This window comes from Anomaloglossus baeobatrachus, chromosome 4 (genome assembly GCF_048569485.1).
Source record: "Anomaloglossus baeobatrachus isolate aAnoBae1 chromosome 4, aAnoBae1.hap1, whole genome shotgun sequence".
Classification (NCBI taxonomy): domain Eukaryota; kingdom Metazoa; phylum Chordata; class Amphibia; order Anura; family Aromobatidae; genus Anomaloglossus; species Anomaloglossus baeobatrachus.
The window spans coordinates 200,524,525-200,545,145 of record NC_134356.1 but is presented as its reverse complement, the minus strand read 5'-3'; positions in this window follow the sequence as shown (position 1 = coordinate 200,545,145).

Here is a 20,621-nt window from a genome sequence, read left to right as displayed (position 1 = left end):
ATAGTTGTAGCATCTCACACTGCATCCAATATATCAAGGATCCACATCTATGTCATCCTGCCTCCATCATCGAAATCAGGTACAACAATTGGCATCAATACCTTGGCTGGGATGAATCAAAATGAAAATTAAAATCCATTACTACCACTAAACACTTAAAACCATTAACCCACCCTTAAAAACCACCGAAGACAAACGGACTATTCATACTTCATTTAACCAATATGGCTAGACAACTAAACCTTCCAAAATTTTGCTGTTTATGGTTTCCAAAACTGCAATATATCTATACCTGTGCCTATATTGCACCCGAAAGTAGAAGAAACAACCTCCTACCCATATTTTTCTATTTAAACCTCCAACTGGCTATCACCCTCATTGTCATAGATGTGGCAGTCAAATGACGGAATCATCCATTACAGGAATGAACTAAAACCATTACTTTCGTTTAGTCCTTGTGGGGCCATGGAACCCAACCGATATATCCATTTACATTCAAGCCTTGCTAAGGCAAGGCCTAAATCACCCCCCCTCGGACCCAAACTGACCTGATCAATTGCTCGAAATTTTAGCCCTCTGGGGCTGCATCCGTGAAACCTGTGAAAGTGGCGCGGCAACGTTTTCAGAGTGGATACATCTTTGGCTGTCTGTGCATTGCGAATGTCCTTCAGATGTTCAAGGGCTCGCACTTTGAATTCTCGTATAGTTAAGCCTATATAAATCTTCGCACACGGACATTCAGCCTGATATATAATGCCACTCGATGAACAATTCATAATCTTCCGTATTTCATACGTTCTAGATCCATCATGATTTTTAAAGGTCTTAGTCTTCACACAATTGCCGCACGCCTTACACAGGCCACACGGATAGAACCCATACAGAGGGCCACCTATGAAAGATTTTTTATCTAGATCAGTTTCGTAATGGCTGTGGACAAGAATGTCGCGTAAATTACGCGACCGTCTTGCCACCATCTGTGGTGTCTCTGACAACTCCTTTTTCAAAATGGGATCCATCATAAGCACATTCCAGTGTTTGTTTATAATAGATTTAAGTTCGCACCATCTTGAGTTATATGTTGTGATGATACGAGTTGTACCCTCTGCAGTTTTGTTTTTGTTTTTGTTTTGAACACGGCTACCGTATAACAACTCCTCTCTATTACTTCTAAGAGCCTTCCCATACCCACTTTTGATGTTGCGATGGCTATACCCACGTTCCGCAAACCTACGTGCTATGTCCCCCGCCTGCTTTTTGAAGTTATCCATGGTGGAACACAATCTTCTGGCTCTTAAAAATTGGCCCCCGGGTATGCTTCGTATGGTTGCGGGCAGATGTGATGAGGACGCATGAAGCAGGGAGTTTGTAGCCGTAGGTTTGCGGTACATGTCTGTGGTAATATCTCCGTTTCCGCTGATACTAATCAGGATGTCAAGAAACTCCAACTGAATTCCCCATTTGTAAGTCAGTTTGATATTTTGCTCATTCGTATTCAAACCCACCATGAATCTATCCAACTCCTGGCTAGTGCCCCTCCACAAGAACCACACGTCGTCTATGTAACGCATCCACTCCTGAACCTTCGACACCGCTGGCAAATCATCACCCAAAAAAATTTGTCTCTCCCAAAAGCCCAAAAATAAATTAGCATACGAGGGGGCACATGAGGCCCCCATCGCAGTACCTTGTAGCTGCAAAAAAACTTTTTTATTAAATGTAAAAAAATTATGACATAAAACAAACTCCAGCAGTGTCAGAAGTAGTTCAGCAGTGGATGCGTCAAGACTGCTCGTATAAAGAAACCACTCTACTGCTTTAAGGCCGTCCTTATGTCGAATCGAGGTGTACAACGATTCGACATCGGCCGTCACCATGATCATTCCCTCCTCTGCATGTAAATTACCAATCCTCTGAAGAGCCGAGGTGGTATCCTTTATATATGAAGGCAGAGTGGCCACAATGGGCTTGAGGAAATGATCAATGGTGACGGAGACCAGTTCACAAAGGCTACCATTGCCTGATATAATTGGTCTTCCCGGTGGGTCATTCGGGTTCTTGTGTATCTTGGGAATAAGATACATGGTGGGTAAACGTGGATGTAGTTTCTTGACAGCCTCCAAAAATTTTTTTGGTATCAAACCCTCATCAAAGGCTTTTTCTAAGATGTCAACCAATTTGCCCTGGTATTGAGTCGTGGGATTATTAGGTAAAGTCCTATAGCACTTGGTGTCATTCAGCAAACTATATGCCTGTTTCTCATAAAGGTCCCTGGGCCAAACTACGAGATTACCGCCTTTATCTGCGGGTTTAAATAAAACCCCTCGTAGCTGGCCCAGGTCCTTCAACGCCTTCCTTTCTTCAGATGTCAAATTGGATTTTAATGAAAAATTCTTTAGAGGCATCTGCTCAATGTCATTGATGACAAGTTTGGTGAATATTTCCACCGCTGGAGATAAGGAAAGAGGAGGAAAACTCTTAGACTTACCCCACAAATGTATCGGAAATTTAACAGTACCAACCTCACTCTCTGAGGCCAGAGATTCCAATGCTTCTAAAGCTTCCCTCTCAGCCTCTGTATTGAATGCTTTACCCCCGCTAGATTTAGAATGTAAGCGGCGGAGAATTAACTTCCGTGAAAATAGGTGTATATCTTTTACAGCAACAAATTTGTCCAGAGGCTGAGAGGGAGAAAAGGTAAGGCCTCTTTCCAAAACATCCAACTGTATCCTAGTTAAATTATGTTTAGAAAGGTTAATTACCTTATATTGATCTTTTTTCTTATGTTGGTCATTAGGGTTCTTGAAGATCTCATGGTACTTGTTTCCACCTCTATTTCTGGCCCGTGTTCTCTGAAAGATATCACCACCATCCTCCATATCGCTGGAGGATGCATAACTGTCTGATACAGATATATTACCGCCATCATTCCCAGATTGATTTTTCTGTGATCTTACTTTTTGTGGCATATTCCCTTTTAGTTGCCACTTATAAATTTTGTTGTTCTCAAAGTCACCTAGATCTCTTTGATATTTTTTCATTTTACCACTAGATACAACACAGCACCAATCATTAGATATAGATTACAAACAGTTGTTACCGTCAGAAGCAGCGTTTACTTACATTAAACAATATGTTGTCTGGCCATGCGCCCCTCCACCCTTAATAAGGAGTGTATGAGACAACATAAGAATTTGCTGCATAAAAAAGTTAAATTATGGTGGAACAAAACGTCATTAACCAACTATCATTCCCAGAAAATTATTCCACGGGGTCTCAGGATACAGGTGTATCCGTCATTTGATTTGCATAATGAGACTCTGATTGAGAGATGGAAAAAGGCTGCTGAAACCTGCTCCCTGGAATTTATCCAGATAATTATTGACAACAATCTCCTATCGTTGAAAAAGATCGATGAGGAGATAGAGGTTCTGATGGAATCGATTAAAAAAGATATGGCTCTTGACCAACTCAACAAATATATGAATGAAGTGGAAAAAGAACTTGATAAATGGGAGCAGGAGATAAGCCAAAATAAAATGAAAAAATATCAAAGAGATCTAGGTGACTTTGAGAACAACAAAATTTATAAGTGGCAACTAAAAGGGAATATGCCACAAAAAGTAAGATCACAGAAAAATCAATCTGGGAATGATGGCGGTAATATATCTGTATCAGACAGTTATGCATCCTCCAGCGATATGGAGGATGGTGGTGATATCTTTCAGAGAACACGGGCCAGAAATAGAGGTGGAAACAAGTACCATGAGATCTTCAAGAACCCTAATGACCAACATAAGAAAAAAGATCAATATAAGGTAATTAACCTTTCTAAACATAATTTAACTAGGATACAGTTGGATGTTTTGGAAAGAGGCCTTACCTTTTCTCCCTCTCAGCCTCTGGACAAATTTGTTGCTGTAAAAGATATACACCTATTTTCACGGAAGTTAATTCTCCGCCGCTTACATTCTAAATCTAGCGGGGGTAAAGCATTCAATACAGAGGCTGAGAGGGAAGCTTTAGAAGCATTGGAATCTCTGGCCTCAGAGAGTGAGGTTGGTACTGTTAAATTTCCGATACATTTGTGGGGTAAGTCTAAGAGTTTTCCTCCTCTTTCCTTATCTCCAGCGGTGGAAATATTCACCAAACTTGTCATCAATGACATTGAGCAGATGCCTCTAAAGAATTTTTCATTAAAATCCAATTTGACATCTGAAGAAAGGAAGGCGTTGAAGGACCTGGGCCAGCTACGAGGGGTTTTATTTAAACCCGCAGATAAAGGCGGTAATCTCGTAGTTTGGCCCAGGGACCTTTATGAGAAACAGGCATATAGTTTGCTGAATGACACCAAGTGCTATAGGACTTTACCTAATAATCCCACGACTCAATACCAGGGCAAATTGGTTGACATCTTAGAAAAAGCCTTTGATGAGGGTTTGATACCAAAAAAATTTTTGGAGGCTGTCAAGAAACTACATCCACGTTTACCCACCATGTATCTTATTCCCAAGATACACAAGAACCCGAATGACCCACCGGGAAGACCAATTATATCAGGCAATGGTAGCCTTTGTGAACTGGTCTCCGTCACCATTGATCATTTCCTCAAGCCCATTGTGGCCACTCTGCCTTCATATATAAAGGATACCACCTCGGCTCTTCAGAGGATTGGTAATTTACATGCAGAGGAGGGAATGATCATGGTGACGGCCGATGTCGAATCGTTGTACACCTCGATTCGACATAAGGACGGCCTTAAAGCAGTAGAGTGGTTTCTTTATACGAGCAGTCTTGACGCATCCACTGCTGAACTACTTCTGACACTGCTGGAGTTTGTTTTATGTCATAATTTTTTTACATTTAATAAAAAAGTTTTTTTGCAGCTACAAGGTACTGCGATGGGGGCCTCATGTGCCCCCTCGTATGCTAATTTATTTTTGGGCTTTTGGGAGAGACAAATTTTTTTGGGTGATGATTTGCCAGCGGTGTCGAAGGTTCAGGAGTGGATGCGTTACATAGACGACGTGTGGTTCTTGTGGAGGGGCACTAGCCAGGAGTTGGATAGATTCATGGTGGGTTTGAATACGAATGAGCAAAATATCAAACTGACTTACAAATGGGGAATTCAGTTGGAGTTTCTTGACATCCTGATTAGTATCAGCGGAAACGGAGATATTACCACAGACGTGTACCGCAAACCTACGGCTACAAACTCCCTGCTTCATGCGTCCTCATCACATCTGCCCGCAACCATACGAAGCATACCCGGGGGCCAATTTTTAAGAGCCAGAAGATTGTGTTCCACCATGGATAACTTCAAAAAGCAGGCGGGGGACATAGCACGTAGGTTTGCGGAACGTGGGTATAGCCATCGCAACATCAAAAGTGGGTATGGGAAGGCTCTTAGAAGTAATAGAGAGGAGTTGTTATACGGTAGCCGTGTTCAAAACAAAAACAAAAACAAAACTGCAGAGGGTACAACTCGTATCATCACAACATATAACTCAAGATGGTGCGAACTTAAATCTATTATAAACAAACACTGGAATGTGCTTATGATGGATCCCATTTTGAAAAAGGAGTTGTCAGAGACACCACAGATGGTGGCAAGACGGTCGCGTAATTTACGCGACATTCTTGTCCACAGCCATTACGAAACTGATCTAGATAAAAAATCTTTCATAGGTGGCCCTCTGTATGGGTTCTATCCGTGTGGCCTGTGTAAGGCGTGCGGCAATTGTGTGAAGACTAAGACCTTTAAAAATCATGATGGATCTAGAACGTATGAAATACGGAAGATTTTGAATTGTTCATCGAGTGGCATTATATATCAGGCTGAATGTCCGTGTGCGAAGATTTATATAGGCTTAACTATACGAGAATTCAAAGTGCGAGCCCTTGAACATCTGAAGGACATTCGCAATGCACAGACAGCCAAAGATGTATCCACTCTGAAAACGTTGCCGCGCCACTTTCACAGGTTTCACGGATGCAGCCCCAGAGGGCTAAAATTTCGAGCAATTGATCAGGTCAGTTTGGGTCCGAGGGGGGGTGATTTAGGCCTTGCCTTAGCAAGGCTTGAATGTAAATGGATATATCGGTTGGGTTCCATGGCCCCACAAGGACTAAACGAAAGTAATGGTTTTAGTTCATTCCTGTAATGGATGATTCCGTCATTTGACTGCCACATCTATGACAATGAGGGTGATAGCCAGTTGGAGGTTTAAATAGAAAAATATGGGTAGGAGGTTGTTTCTTCTACTTTCGGGTGCAATATAGGCACAGGTATAGATATATTGCAGTTTTGGAAACCATAAACAGCAAAATTTTGGAAGGTTTAGTTGTCTAGCCATATTGGTTAAATGAAGTATGAATAGTCCGTTTGTCTTCGGTGGTTTTTAAGGGTGGGTTAATGGTTTTAAGTGTTTAGTGGTAGTAATGGATTTTAATTTTCATTTTGATTCATCCCAGCCAAGGTATTGATGCCAATTGTTGTACCTGATTTCGATGATGGAGGCAGGATGACATAGATGTGGATCCTTGATATATTGGATGTAGTGTGAGATGCTACAACTATGGATCCAAGAAGATAACAGAAGAAGTATCCAGTGAGGATGTATGCTGCATATGGATCGGGAATGATTAGTGACTAATATATATTCTTGATGTCTGTTCTGATATATGTGAATAAAAGATTTTATGATAATTGCTTTGGGGGACTACCGATGCAGTACTGATGGCTCCCCAGATTTAGTGGGGGTCAATATCGGATCTGTATCGATTATCCTCACGTGATATGGTAGAATTTGGGTGGGCATCTGAACATCCTAGTATATGCATAATTGCTATATAGTATTTACTATATGGGTGAGCACTTGTGATATTTATAGTATGGCATTTTGCATTTGTATTTGGGTGTTTTTTGGTATATGCACGCTTTCTATTCTGTATACAGATGTATGTGGGGAGCGCCGATGCAGATCTGATGGTTTTCCGGATATGGGATATGTAACATCGGCTGTCCCCTTATAGTATAACGAAGTGTAACAATATAATATGTTTGCATATGTCTGTATCCCCGTTTGAATGCATGCACGCCTCACCCTCTCTTTCTTTCTGTTTACATGTGAATGTTATGTCTAAATGCGGCATCACTACTGGTTGTGCGCATGCTCTGTTGTCCGGCTCCTTAGACGTCCGAACGCATGCGCAGTGAGTACCCAAGAACGTGATGACGTTTGCGGGTCGGCGCGCGCAGTCCGGAAGTCTGTGTATAATGAGGAGGCGGCGACATCGTCATGCGCCGGTATATACCGGAAGTAGATCACGCTACGTAATGATGACGGTACAACGAGGCACAATCATTGGGGGGATGTTAATATATAAGCACGGAGGTTTCCCCACCTAGACACGCCCTCTTTTGACAAAGCTTGAGGCGAAACGTGCGTTAAGGGTGGAGGGGCGCATGGCCAGACAACATATTGTTTAATGTAAGTAAACGCTGCTTCTGACGGTAACAACTGTTTGTAATCTATATCTAATGATTGGTGCTGTGTTGTATCTAGTGGTAAAACTTAATATTGACATGCCTATACATGATATTGATGCTGTGTAGTGCCAAAGTGAGTAGGATGTTCACCTATAATAACAACTGTGTGCAATCTAACATTTAATGATTGGTGCTGTGTTCATGCCTATTTGATTAGATGGAACCCATTCCGTTTGCCGTGGTGTGTTTTATATGATGGGAATATTCATTAGGCCTAGAGAAAAAAATCTTTTGGTGTAATAGTGGATAAAGGGACTTATATACTCTCCCGGAATTTGAAATTATATCCATTGTTTAAGTAGTCATAATAACAAATAGACCTTGTGTCCCGTTTTGTGAGACGCAGCATGGCGGCAGAATGGTTAATGGTATGATTTAGTATTCAACATTGATATCCCTACATGGGGTGTGGATATTGTACAGTGCCATAACGAGTAGGATGTTTTATCTTGCCTATAGTTTGCAGCACAGCATGATAACAAAATAGGTGACGGTATAAATTTAATATTTGATATTCAATATTGCTATCACTATATACAGTACGGACATTATATAGTGACATAAAGAGCAGGATGTTTATTCATTTATATTCTGGAACCATGTGTCCCCCTGGCGGCTCTCTTGTTTTGATATTATAATGTTTTGAATTATTGATAATAAAATAAATAATTGATAGAAAATCATATTGATTCACTTCTTTCTTGGCCAGTAAAACGGTACCAAGTAGTGTTGGTTCAGTGCAACTGAAGTGTGTATAGTAATTGGACTTAGGTTAAACTAACATGTCAGCCAAGCACCCGACTTTGTGGGAAGTACAACAGAGTCAAGGAGCAGTGCTTGCTGATGTCACTGCTACGTCTTCGCTGGTTGTGCATGCGAGCCAATCCCCTGTCCATGCTGCCTGCGAACAAGCCTCCTCCGGTCCTGCACCTGCAGTTGCCTACGCAGAAATAACACCATCATCAAGCACGTCCTTGTCCCAGTGCAGCGTTCAGTTATCCATTCAGCAAACCTTTGAATGCAGGCGCAAATACACTGCCAATGCCCCACATGCCACAGTTCTAAATGCTAACATTTCGCGACTGCTTGCGCTGGAAATGTTGCCTTTTAGGCTGGTGGAGACAGAAGCATTCCGCGACCTGATGGCGGCAGCTGTCCCACGTTACTCGGTCCCCAGCCGCCACTATTTCTCCCGATGTGCCGTCCCCGCGTTGCATAACCACGTGTCACAAAACATCACACGTGCCCTGAACAACGCTGTTTCACCCAAAGTCCACCTAACCACAGACACGTGGACAAGTGCTTGTGGGCAAGGCCGCTACATCTCGTTGACGGCACACTGGGTTAATATTGTGGAAGCTGGGACCCAGTCTGAGCGAGGGACGGAACACGTCCTTCCCACACCAAGGTTTGCAGGCCCTACCTCAGTCAGGGTTTCACCCACACTCTACAGCTCCGGAATGTCATGCTCTTCAGCCTCCTCCTCCTCCTGCGCATCCTCATCCACTTTACCCTCCACACCAGTCCCAAGCTGGAAGCACTGCAGCACTGCCTCGGCGAAGCGGCAACAGGCTGTGCTGAAGCTAATCTGCATAGGTGACAAACCCCACAATGCAGAAGAGGTGTGGACAGCTCTGAAACAGCAGGCAGATCACTGGCTCACACCTCTGAACCTAAAGCCAGGAAAGGTCGTGTGTGACAATGGCCGGAACCTGGTGGCGGCTTTGAGGCGAGGCCAGCTGACACATGTTCCATGCGTGGCCCATGTGCTCAACCTCGTGGTTCAGCGGTTTCTAAAGTCATACCCAGAGCTGTCTGATCTGCTGGTAAAAGTTTGCCGCCTGTCTGCACATTTTCGAAAGTCACCTACTGCTTCAGCCGGCCTTGCCGGCTTTCAGTGCCGTTTGCATCTTCCGGCTCACAGACTGGTGTGTGATGTCCCCACGCGTTGGAATTCAACTCTGCACATGTTGGTCAGGATATGTGAGCAGAAGAGGGCAGTTGTTGAGTACCTGCATCACCTAAGCCGTCGGGAAATGGGTCAAACTCCACACATAACACCTGAGGAGTGGAGATGGATGTCCGACCTATGTACCATCCTCCAAAACTTTGAGGACTCCACCAAGATGGTGAGTGGTGATGACGCCATTATTAGCGTCACCATACCGCTACTCTGCCTTCTAAAACGGTCTCTGCTCAAAAACAAACATGATGCATTGCAGGCGGAGCGCGATGAGTTTGAGCAAGAAACAGTAGTGGGTGTGGGTGATAACACACAGCCCAGCCTCGTCTCATCACGACGTGCAGTGGAGGACTATGACGAGGAGGAGGATGAAGACATGGAGCAACTCTCCGGCCAAATTGAGGATATGACATGCACACCAGTCATATCCTCGGTTCAGCGTGGCTGGCCAGAGGACAGGGTAGATGAGGAGGAGGAGGAGGAGGAGGAGGACAGCATGTTCAGTCATCGTGTTGGTCAGGCTACTGAAGTCCTGGCTGTTAAGAGTCTGGCGCACATGGCTGACTTTATGGTAAGCTGCCTGTCTCGTGACCCTCGCGTTAAGAACATCTTGGCCGACAATCATTACTGGTTGGTAACACTGTTAGACCCACGCTACAAGGAGAACTTTATGTCTCTTATTCCCGAGGCGGAGAGGTTAACCAAAATGCAGCAGTTCCGGAAGGCCATAGTCACGGAAGTAGGCAAAGCATTCCCCTCACAAAACGCTAGCGGCATAGGTCAGGAATCAGTGGACAACCAAGGCGTACAGCCGAGAGAGGCACAAGTCCAATCCGCCAGAGGTAGGGGAACAGTCTTTAAGATGTGGGACAGTTTTCTCAGCCCCTCACGTACCACAGCCCCTGAGGTGCGGGGTAGTGCCACAAGAAATCCTAAGTTTGCCCAGATGCTCAAGGAGTACCTTGCAGATCGAACAACTGTACTCCGACATTCCTCTGTGCCTTACAATTATTGGGTATCCAAGGTGGACACGTGGCATGAATTGACTCTCTACGCCTTGGAAGTCCTGGCCTGCCCTGCCGCTAGCGTTTTGTCAGAGCGTGTTTTTAGTGCCGCAGGTGGAATCATTACAGATAAACGCACCCGCCTGTCAACTGTAAATGATGACAGGCTGACTCAGATCAAGATGAACAAGGGTTGGATTGGGCCAGACTTCACCCCACCACCAGCAAATGAGAGCGGAATTTAAAGTTTGTAACGGGAATTTGCCATGTACCTCCACTCACCCATGGGTACACACTTCTGGACTTTGGATAATCGCTGGACTGCTCCTCCTTCTCCTCATGCGCCACCATGATGACCGTTACAATAGTTAGGCCTTTGTTTCAGGTATACCCCCAGTGGTACATTTTTTCGCCCATTCTTTGCAGAATGGACATTACAACGACAGGAGACCCGCTCCTTTGCAATGGGAACAATGTTTTGAGGCCCTCATGCACGTCTCTATCCAGGGACAACGTGGAGCCTCCCAATTTTTGGCTGCCCTGCCTAAGGGCTATACTATAATACACCCACTTCCTGACAATGGACACTTAATGTTTTGAGGCCCTCATGCACGTCTCTATCCAGGGACAACGTGGAGCCTCCTAATTTTGGGCTGCCCTGCCTAAGGGCTATACTATAATACACCCACTTCCTGACAATGGACACTTAATGTTTTGAGGCCCTCATGCACGTCTCTATCCAGGGACAACGTGGAGCCTCCCAATTTTTGGCTGCCCTGCCTAAGGGCTATACTATAATACACCCACTTCCTGACAATGGACACTTAATGTTTTGAGGCCCTCATGCACGTCTCTATCCAGGGACAACGTGGAGCCTCCCAATTTTTGGCTGCCCTGCCTAAGGGCTATACTATAATACACCCACTTCCTGACAATGGACACTTAATGTTTTGAGGCCCTCATGCACGTCTCTATCCAGGGACAACGTGGAGCCTCCCAATTTTGGGCTGCCCTGCCTAAGGGCTATACTATAATACACCCACTTCCTGACAATGGACACTTAATGTTTTGAGGCCCTCATGCACGTCTCTATCCAGGGACAACGTGGAGCCTCCCAATTTTGGGCTGCCCTGCCTAAGGGCTATACTATAATACACCCACTTCCTGACAATGGACACTTAATGTTTTGAGGCCCTCATGCACGTCTCTATCCAGGGACAACGTGGAGCCTCCCAAATTTTTGGCTGCCCTGCTTAATGGCTATACTATAATACACCCACTTCCTGACAATGGACACTTAATGTTTTGAGGCCCTCATGCACGTCTCTAACCAGGGACAACGTGGAGCCTCCCAATTTTTGGCTGCCCTGCCAAAGGGCTATACTACAATAGACCCACTTCCTTACAATAGGCACTTCAGGTTTACAGGCCCTCATGCACGTCTCTATCCAGGGACAAAGTGGAGCCTCCCAATTTTTGGCTGCCCTGCCTAAGGGCTATACTACAATAGACCCACTTCCTTACAATGGGCACTTCAGGTTTACAGGCCCTCATGCACGTCTGTATGCAGGGGCATTGGTGAACCTCACAATTTTGGACTGCCCTGGCAAAGGAAAATACTACAAAGACTCACTTCCTCAAAATGGGCACATTAGACTCAGAGGCCTTTATGTACGTCTCTTCTCAGGGACATCGGAGTGCCACACAATGTTTTACGTAAAATCTTTCATGTATTAATCTCAAAAAGTAACATACATTAGCTCTATCTCACTATTGGGTATGTGCCCTTAACATTTCCGCCATGAAAATTCATTTTGGTGTCATTTTGGAAGGTTTTCTGGTGAGTCCGTAAAAATGGCGTAAATCGCGGACAAAATTGTTCACAGCTGTGACTTTTGAATGATAAATGCTTCAAGGGGTCTTCCCCATGCTGTTGCCATGTCATTTGAGCACTCTTCTGAGACTTTTGTGCCATTTTTAGGGTTTCTACATGCTGCCGGGGGTCATTTCACAAAAATACTCGGGTCTCCCATAGGATAACATTGGGCTCGGTGCTCGGGCTGAGTACACGAGTATCTTGGGATGCTCGGCCCGAGCCTCGAGCACCCGAGCTTTTTAGTACTCGCTCATCACTACTATCAAGGCATTCTAGAGTGAAAGGAGCCGTCAAGTGTCAAGGTCGTGGTTCCTCAAACAGGATAAAAGACTTTGTGTAAAAATAAGAAAACCAGCAATAATTATCCTGAGTTCAACCTTGAAGGCATTGCCTCCACTCTTTATTGACATGACTATATCAGTGACATCATGAATGCAAATACATAACTACTGCTACCAGTCCTTAGAATTACTGGCCTCGTGGCAACTTTGACTGCAGTGGTAACATGCTTCCGTCATGTCAACAACACAATCGAAGAGCTCTTTTTCCTATTCATTTGCTACCCAAGTAAAGTTTTAATTTTAATTTTATTCTGTGGGTCTGCATAACTAAAGCCTGCTTTACACGCTGCAATGTATCTTACAATGTGTCGGCGGGGTCACGTCGTAAGTGACGCACATCCGGCATCACAAGGTACATTGCAGTGTGTGACAGGTACGTGCGATTGCGATTGAACGTTAAAACGTTCATCGCATACACATCGTACCTTTCTCTAGAATTGCATGTTAGATTGTTCATCGTACCCCGGGGTAGCACACATTGCAGTGTGTGACACCCCGGGAACGATGAACAGATCTTACCAGAGTCCTGCGTCTCCCGACCCACAATGCAGAAGGAAGGAGGTGGGCGGGATGTTTACGTCCCGCTCATCTCCGCCCCTCCGCTTCTATTGGCTGCCTGCCATGTGACGTCAATGTGATGCCAAACGTCCCTCCCACTCCAGAAAGTGGACGTTCGCCGCCCACATCGAGGTCGTATGGAAGGTAAGTACGTGTGACAGGGGTTAATCGTTTGTGCGGCACGTTCAACAAATTGCCACACATACGATGGGGCGTTGCAAATCATATACGATATCGTATGTGAAATTGCAACGTGTAAAGCAGGCTTAAGGCAATACTAAATTTATATATTGTTTTATTTATCATTTTTTCTGTTTGCTCCATAAGTATATGTAATCTGCTTTTGCAAACATTTGTGGAATAATGGGTTGCTCTAGGTATAAATAAAACACTGAGATACACTTGGATTAAAAAAGGATCTACTTTATTTCAGCATATTAAATTCATACTACCACACCATTGAGAAACCATGATGTTTAATATGCTAAAATAAAGAAGATAATATTTTATCAAAGTTGATCTCTATGCTGGATTTGTACTTAGATGAAATTAATTTTACTGGCAGTCCTCCAGTTTCCAGGCACATGCCATCTAAGTGGTGAGCTGTCTCCATTCTCTTTAGTGAAGTTTCTTTCCTTATAAACATTCCACAATCAACTGAGTGGCATTATTGAAAAGTGGAAACATTTAGGAACTACAGCCACGAATTGTCAGACCATATAATTACGGAACAGGGAGTGTTAAGTGCGAAGGTGCATAGTGCATTTAAATCATCAACGTTCTGTTGTCTGAATAACTCCAGAGTTCTAAAATTACTCTTTCATTAACATCAGCACATATACTGTACACAGAAAATTTCATTGCATATGGGTTTCTATGGTCGAGTAAATGCATTCAAGCCTTGTATCGGCAAGCACAATGCCAAGTGTCAGAGTGGTGCATATAATGCCATCACTAGACTCTTGAGCAATGAAAACATGTTCTGTGGAGTGTAGAGTCATACTTTTCTATTTGGTGGTCTGATGGACTATTCTGGTTTTCCGCAAATTCCAGGAGAATGACAAAATTGACAAAATTGACAAAACTGTGCCAACTATAAATTTTGTTGGAGGAGGTATAATGCTGTGGGGTTGTTTTTCTAGTGTTCACCTTGGCTCCTTAGTTCCAGTGAAGGACTTATTTTGTTCTAGCATGACTGCATCACAGTGCACAAGGCAAGGTACGTAAACGAATGTTGGGTTTTCCCAAATTGAAAGTGGCCCATAACTGACCAATGATCAGCTACTTGCAAGCTAAACAAAAATCAATTAATAGCCAGTTTAGATGGACAACCATACATCCAAGCGTACGGAATGATAGTTAATACCATTGTTCTGTGTGTACACAGGAGGATGTGACTTCTAAAAAAATGATTTTTAGCCTGGCTTAAAAACTATTGCACTTGACAAATGAACATTTTGCTCATTTGTTGAGTGATTGCCTGCCTCATATATATATATATGTATATATATATATATATTTTTATATATATATATATATATATATACCGTATGTATGTCTATATATATATGTATATGTGTGTGTGTGTATATATATATATATATATATATATATATATATATATAAATATATATATATTTTTGAGACACACACAACCCCCCTGTATGCAGGATGAGCTCACACACAGCCCACCAATATAAGGTATGAGAGAACAGCTAATTTCCCTATATACAGTATGAGCAGACACACAGCCCCTATATAGTGCAAGAAAACACACAGTCCCCAATATACAGTATGATCCCACACAAAGCTGCACAATTGGTATGATCCTCTGACAAATTAATATTTTTAAAAAACAAACACATACCTTGTTCCTGTTCCCCCAACATTCTACTCTGGTGTTTTCTGTGTGCACCGAACTCCAGACAGCTGACACCTTGTAATGATGTTAGCAGGGCACGCAAGCTGAATTGTGGAAGTAGAAGTCAGCGGCTCCCTTCTCCACCATTATAGTCATCACTACTGGTAGTCCTCGGGTTACAACGGTCTCGAGTTACATCGTTTCGTGGTTACAACGCTTTATACGACGCTCTAGTCCAGTGCTGTACAGAGCAAAACGAGTCTTCTGCACGCCATAACACCCTTCATTATGGCTCCCAAACGTAAGCCAGGCTCATCTGATACCGGCCCCAGTATTTCCAGCATCTTCTGCAGCTGCCTCCCAAGCCAAGTGTTTGCAGTACTGTACTGTTATTATGGTACAGTACTGTATGAACGTATGGTCCGACTTGCATCGAAATTCGGTTTACGACGCCGCGTAAGAATGGATCAATGTCGTAAGTCAAGGACTACCTGTATTTGCATCATGAGAATGGAGAAAGCTATGAAATTGGGATGCTTGGTGAAAGAGGTACGTCCTCTCGTCCACTGTTTTCAGCCCTTCAGATGCCTCGGGCACAAGCTGGACACTGACAGCCTGAGGCCCAGATGTGATCAGCGGACAGCACTTTGCCCAGGTCTGAACTATGATGTAGATAGTGTGTATCAGGGCCTCTCTTCCATTATCAATGTATGACCTCACAAATGCTCTTATGAATGAATAGCCAAAAATTTCCACAGACACATGCTAAAATTATATAGAAAGCCTTCTCAAAAGATTAAAAGCTATTATAGCTGCAAAGTAGGGAATAAAACACCAAATAATGACTATGAATGTAGAATGGGATGTCATAAAAGCTTCAATAAGTGTAAGATGTCCTGTCCTTATCCTGTAGTGCATATTCATATATGTGCCCATGTTTAAATTACATGAGTTAGGGCAGAATATGACACCATATCAATCAATTATAAAAACTACACCTGAGACTATAATTTGCATAACAAGAGAAAGGGGTAACGTAGTCATAGTCCTGTGCGTGAGCAAATAATCAAAAACAAGTCAGAACAACTTCTTGCCAAAATATCAAAAAGCGTTTATTACAACGTTCAATTACAAGAAGTAACATACAGAGAATAAAATAATAATTATCAGGCTTTTAAGGAGTGTCACTGATGACAAATGACATGGAGCCAACACACCACATATGGTGAGAGTATATATTAATGGACAGGTACTAAATAGTTAAATAAACCCAGTATGGATACAATAAGGTTACTAAAGTATAGAAGACTATAGACATATCCATTAATTGTTTTTACCATACATTAAAGTACAGCCATAGGCTAAATTGGGGACTCCATAGAGAAACTCCCATATACTATTCATTCAAGGGTTAACACAGTGTAAATTTCCTAAGCCTATGGGCCAGACCGTCAAAATCATTCACTCAACCAAAGATCCCAGTGGTGACCAAGAAAAACGGTAATGGGATTTAGTCCTAAGGTCTGGCTAAGAGACAGGGGCATGTTGGCGGGCCACACCTCCTAACCTTTACAGGTAAATGTGGTTTGAGGGCTAGTGCAGGGCCCCCAGTGTCAGGGTCAGCGCAGGAGCCCTCTTTGTGTTTCAGCCTTCTTTATTCCCAGGAGTCCACTTGCTGGGTGTCTCTCCCCACACCCAGTGTGACAGCAATGCATAACCACTGTCAGTACATGAATGGAATATCAGAACTTCTATCAGTACATGAATCCAGTGCCAGAACCACCTTCAGAACATGAATACAGTATTAGTACCACCATCAGTACCAGAATGCAACACTAAAACCACAGTCAGTACATGAATGTAGTGTCAAAAATATTTTCAGTTCATGAATACAGTGTTAGAACCACCATCACTGCATGAATGCAGTGCCAGAATCACTGTCAATACATTAATTCAGACCAGAATTTAATACCCAGAAAAATAATAACTTTATTAGTATTCAATTAAAAGATTTTCAATCAACCAAAACATCAAACATACAAAACTGCATGTAGTGTTAAGGTGCACACTGAGTGGCCAGGTGTAGGAAAGCTTATGGAGTGGTCTGAGGGTGGTATAGATGAAGTATTGATAATATGGACCAGGAAGGGTTATATCTGTCCCTGATCTGTGTCCTACCTACCAATGGGGCTTTAAGCACCCTAGATTTGTGGTGCCCCCATTCATGGCGGCTCACCCTCGCTGTTCCTAACTACCTGATTGAATAGCCACCACCAAGATACAAAAGTGCAAAGTGCAATAAAATCAGCACATTATTGCCAGACACAGCAACATTTATACAGACAAAAAACGAAAATTTCAAGCCACAGTATGCAGGAAGGATCAATGGTTATGTCCCAAGTTTTGGGACAATACACAGTGTCAATGAGTCTGTACCGGCAGCAACCCCCCCTAATCAAGTATTGAATAGATATAGTAGAAGAGGTAAACGGTACTAAGGAATAACTATATTGTCCGTATATATGATACGCACACAAAAACAGTTGTTACTGTGTGTTTTAGAGATATCATAAGGAGCAAATATAGAAAATAAAGAGTGCTCCACAAGTTATAATATCCTTATAAAACACCCTACCTCCTCTAACAGTAGATCAATATAGTAGAAGGGGTTAGAAAAATATTAATAATGTCCGTAAAATTGATAGACACAACGGGACAATTACTACTATGTATTATAGATACCAAGAGGTATAAAACACGCCATAACCAGTGATTCACTGGGTATCCTACTTTTAGTTGGTAATCCTCCTGGACTACTATGATATGATTAGTTACCAGGATTCTCTATTCTTAAATACACATAGTGGTGCTGTGTCTCGTATAGCATATAAATTCTCCCGTCTTTCAGCCAACGCGTTTCCCCCCACTAGTAACTGGGGTTCATCAGGGGAATTGAACTGTGGACAGCTGTTGCATTTAAAAATTTATGAATGCATGAAAATGAATGCCCGCTCACAATATCCCGTAGGGCTGATTCCCATAAGTGCAGGAGATAAGGATTTCCCTGCTGGTGCTGCTACTTAAAATAATTGAATGCCTGGACACAATATCCCGTAAGGCTGGTTCAGATGAGTGCAGGAGATAAGGAGTTCCCTGCTGCCCCTGTCCTGCTCAGCAACAGTTGCATTGTATGAATTTTTAAATGCAACAGCTGGCAGATATCTGTCCGAATCCTGATCCCCATATAAGTCTATGTAGACCTGGGCCTCTTCAAACTATCACCTTCCAAAGTGCCCCAACTTATAATATTCCCCTCACATTGCCCCTCTGCATTAAGTCCCACTGCCTTTCCCTATACTGCGTCTTCTTTAATAGTCACCCTCACCCATATTGTGGCTTAACAGTAACCCTAAGCCTCCTTTTCCTCCCTCCTGATAATTGCATATTTATCTTTAGCTCTTCTACGGTGTGCTTACCGCAGCTAATCATGTCAGATTTCTATATAATGCCAGCGGCATGATGATGTCAGTAATGTTCTGACCTCATCATGCTGCTGCACATTGGGGCTGAGTAGGATGGGAGCTCCTCTGCCCTAGTCCCTTTACCAAAGTGTTCAGATGCATTCGCTGAAACTTTCATTCACATGAAATGCCAAAGCCTTTAGCAAAACTTTAAATTCCCTTCAGTCAAGGTCTATAAAGGGGGCTTTACACTCAGCGACATCGCTAGCAATGTCGCTGGTGAAAGCCCCCGTCGGTTTTGCATCACGGGCAAATTGCTGTCCATGGCACACAACATCGTTAGGACCCGTCACACGGACTTACCTGCCTAGCGACATCGCTGTGGCCGGCAAACTGCCTCCTTTCTAAGGGGGAGGTTTGTGCGCCGTCACAGCGATGTCACACGGCAGGCGGCCAATAGAAGCGGAGGGGCGGAGAGCAGCCGCAGGAAAGTTCTGCCCACCTCGTTGCTGGAGGACGCAGGTAAGCTGTTGTTCGTCGTTCCCGGGGTGTCACACGTACCGATGTGTGCTGCCTCAGGAACAACAAACAACCTACGTCCACAATGACCAACGAGATTTTGAAAATGAATGACGTGTGAACAATCAACGATAAGGTGAGTATTTTTGATCGTTAACACTCACTCGGAGCTGTTACACGCAATGACGTCGCTAACGACGCCGGATATGCGTCACGAATTCCGTGACCCCGACGACATATCGTTAGATATGTCGTTGCGTGTAACGGGGCCTTAATACAAGTACATTTGCAGCACATTGGGTTATAAATTAAACATTCGGACATCCATTTTACCAAACTGCCAAGCAGCATATGTCTTTTTTTATTTAATCAGTGAGAAGCAAGAATAGTTATTTCCACCATTTAGGTAAACATACCCACTATTAAAAAAATAAAGCTGTAATTAGTTGGAGATGAAGAAATAAGCTCAGTGTAATTTGCTAAGAAGTTGTAATTGATTGATTACACAGGGACAGAATTAATTTACGCCTAACAAAAGTCCATTCATGACATGTGGCGAGGAGCCAGAGTATGGATGAATTTGTTCTGTTATGCCACCTCTTTCCTTGATGGTGCGTCTGATGTTATTTAGATTCCCTTAGTCCATTTTCTGAAATTGGGAAACTTTTCACGTCACCAGTGTAAAGCATGTGCTTCCCAAAAAAAACAGGCACCACTTCATGAAGTAGGAATCATAACATATTCACATCAGATAAAAATCACCGGTATACAGAACGATTGTGGAATTTACAGCAGCATTCAGAAGTCCAATTCAGACCTTGAATAATATACAGTACATGATCCTATGGTGCCTTTCCCATGTGATTCTCAGTTTTATTGGCATCAACAGTACAATTACAGATCCCCTGCATGTGCCGCCATTACCATAAAGTACATATGTCTCTCTACTTCTGCTTTCGCTACCACGCAATAATTCTTTTTCCTAATTAAAGCTATCATCATTACCTTCACAATTTTTTTTTATTGCTGCAATGCATTCAAAATTAAAAATTAAATTGCTCTGCCGTTAGGGGCACTTTGCACACTGCGACATCGCAGGTGCGATGTCGGTGGGGTCAAATTGAAAATGACGCACTTCCGGCATCGCATGCGACATCGCAGTGTGTAAAGGCTGGATGATACGATTAACGAGCGCAAAAGCGTCGTAATCGTATCATCGGTGCAGCGTAGGCGTAATCCATGATTACGCTGACGCGACGGTCCGATGTTGTTCCTCGCTCCTGCGGCATCACACATCGCTGTGTGTGAAGTCGCAGGAGCGAGGAACGTCTCCTACCGGCCTCACTGCGGCTTCCGTAGGATATGCGGAAGGAAGGAGGTGGGCAGGATGTTTACATCCTGCTCATCTCCGCCCCTCCGCTCTGATTGGCTGCCTGCCGTGTGACGTCGCAGTGACGCCGCACGACCCGCCCCCTTAACAAGGAGG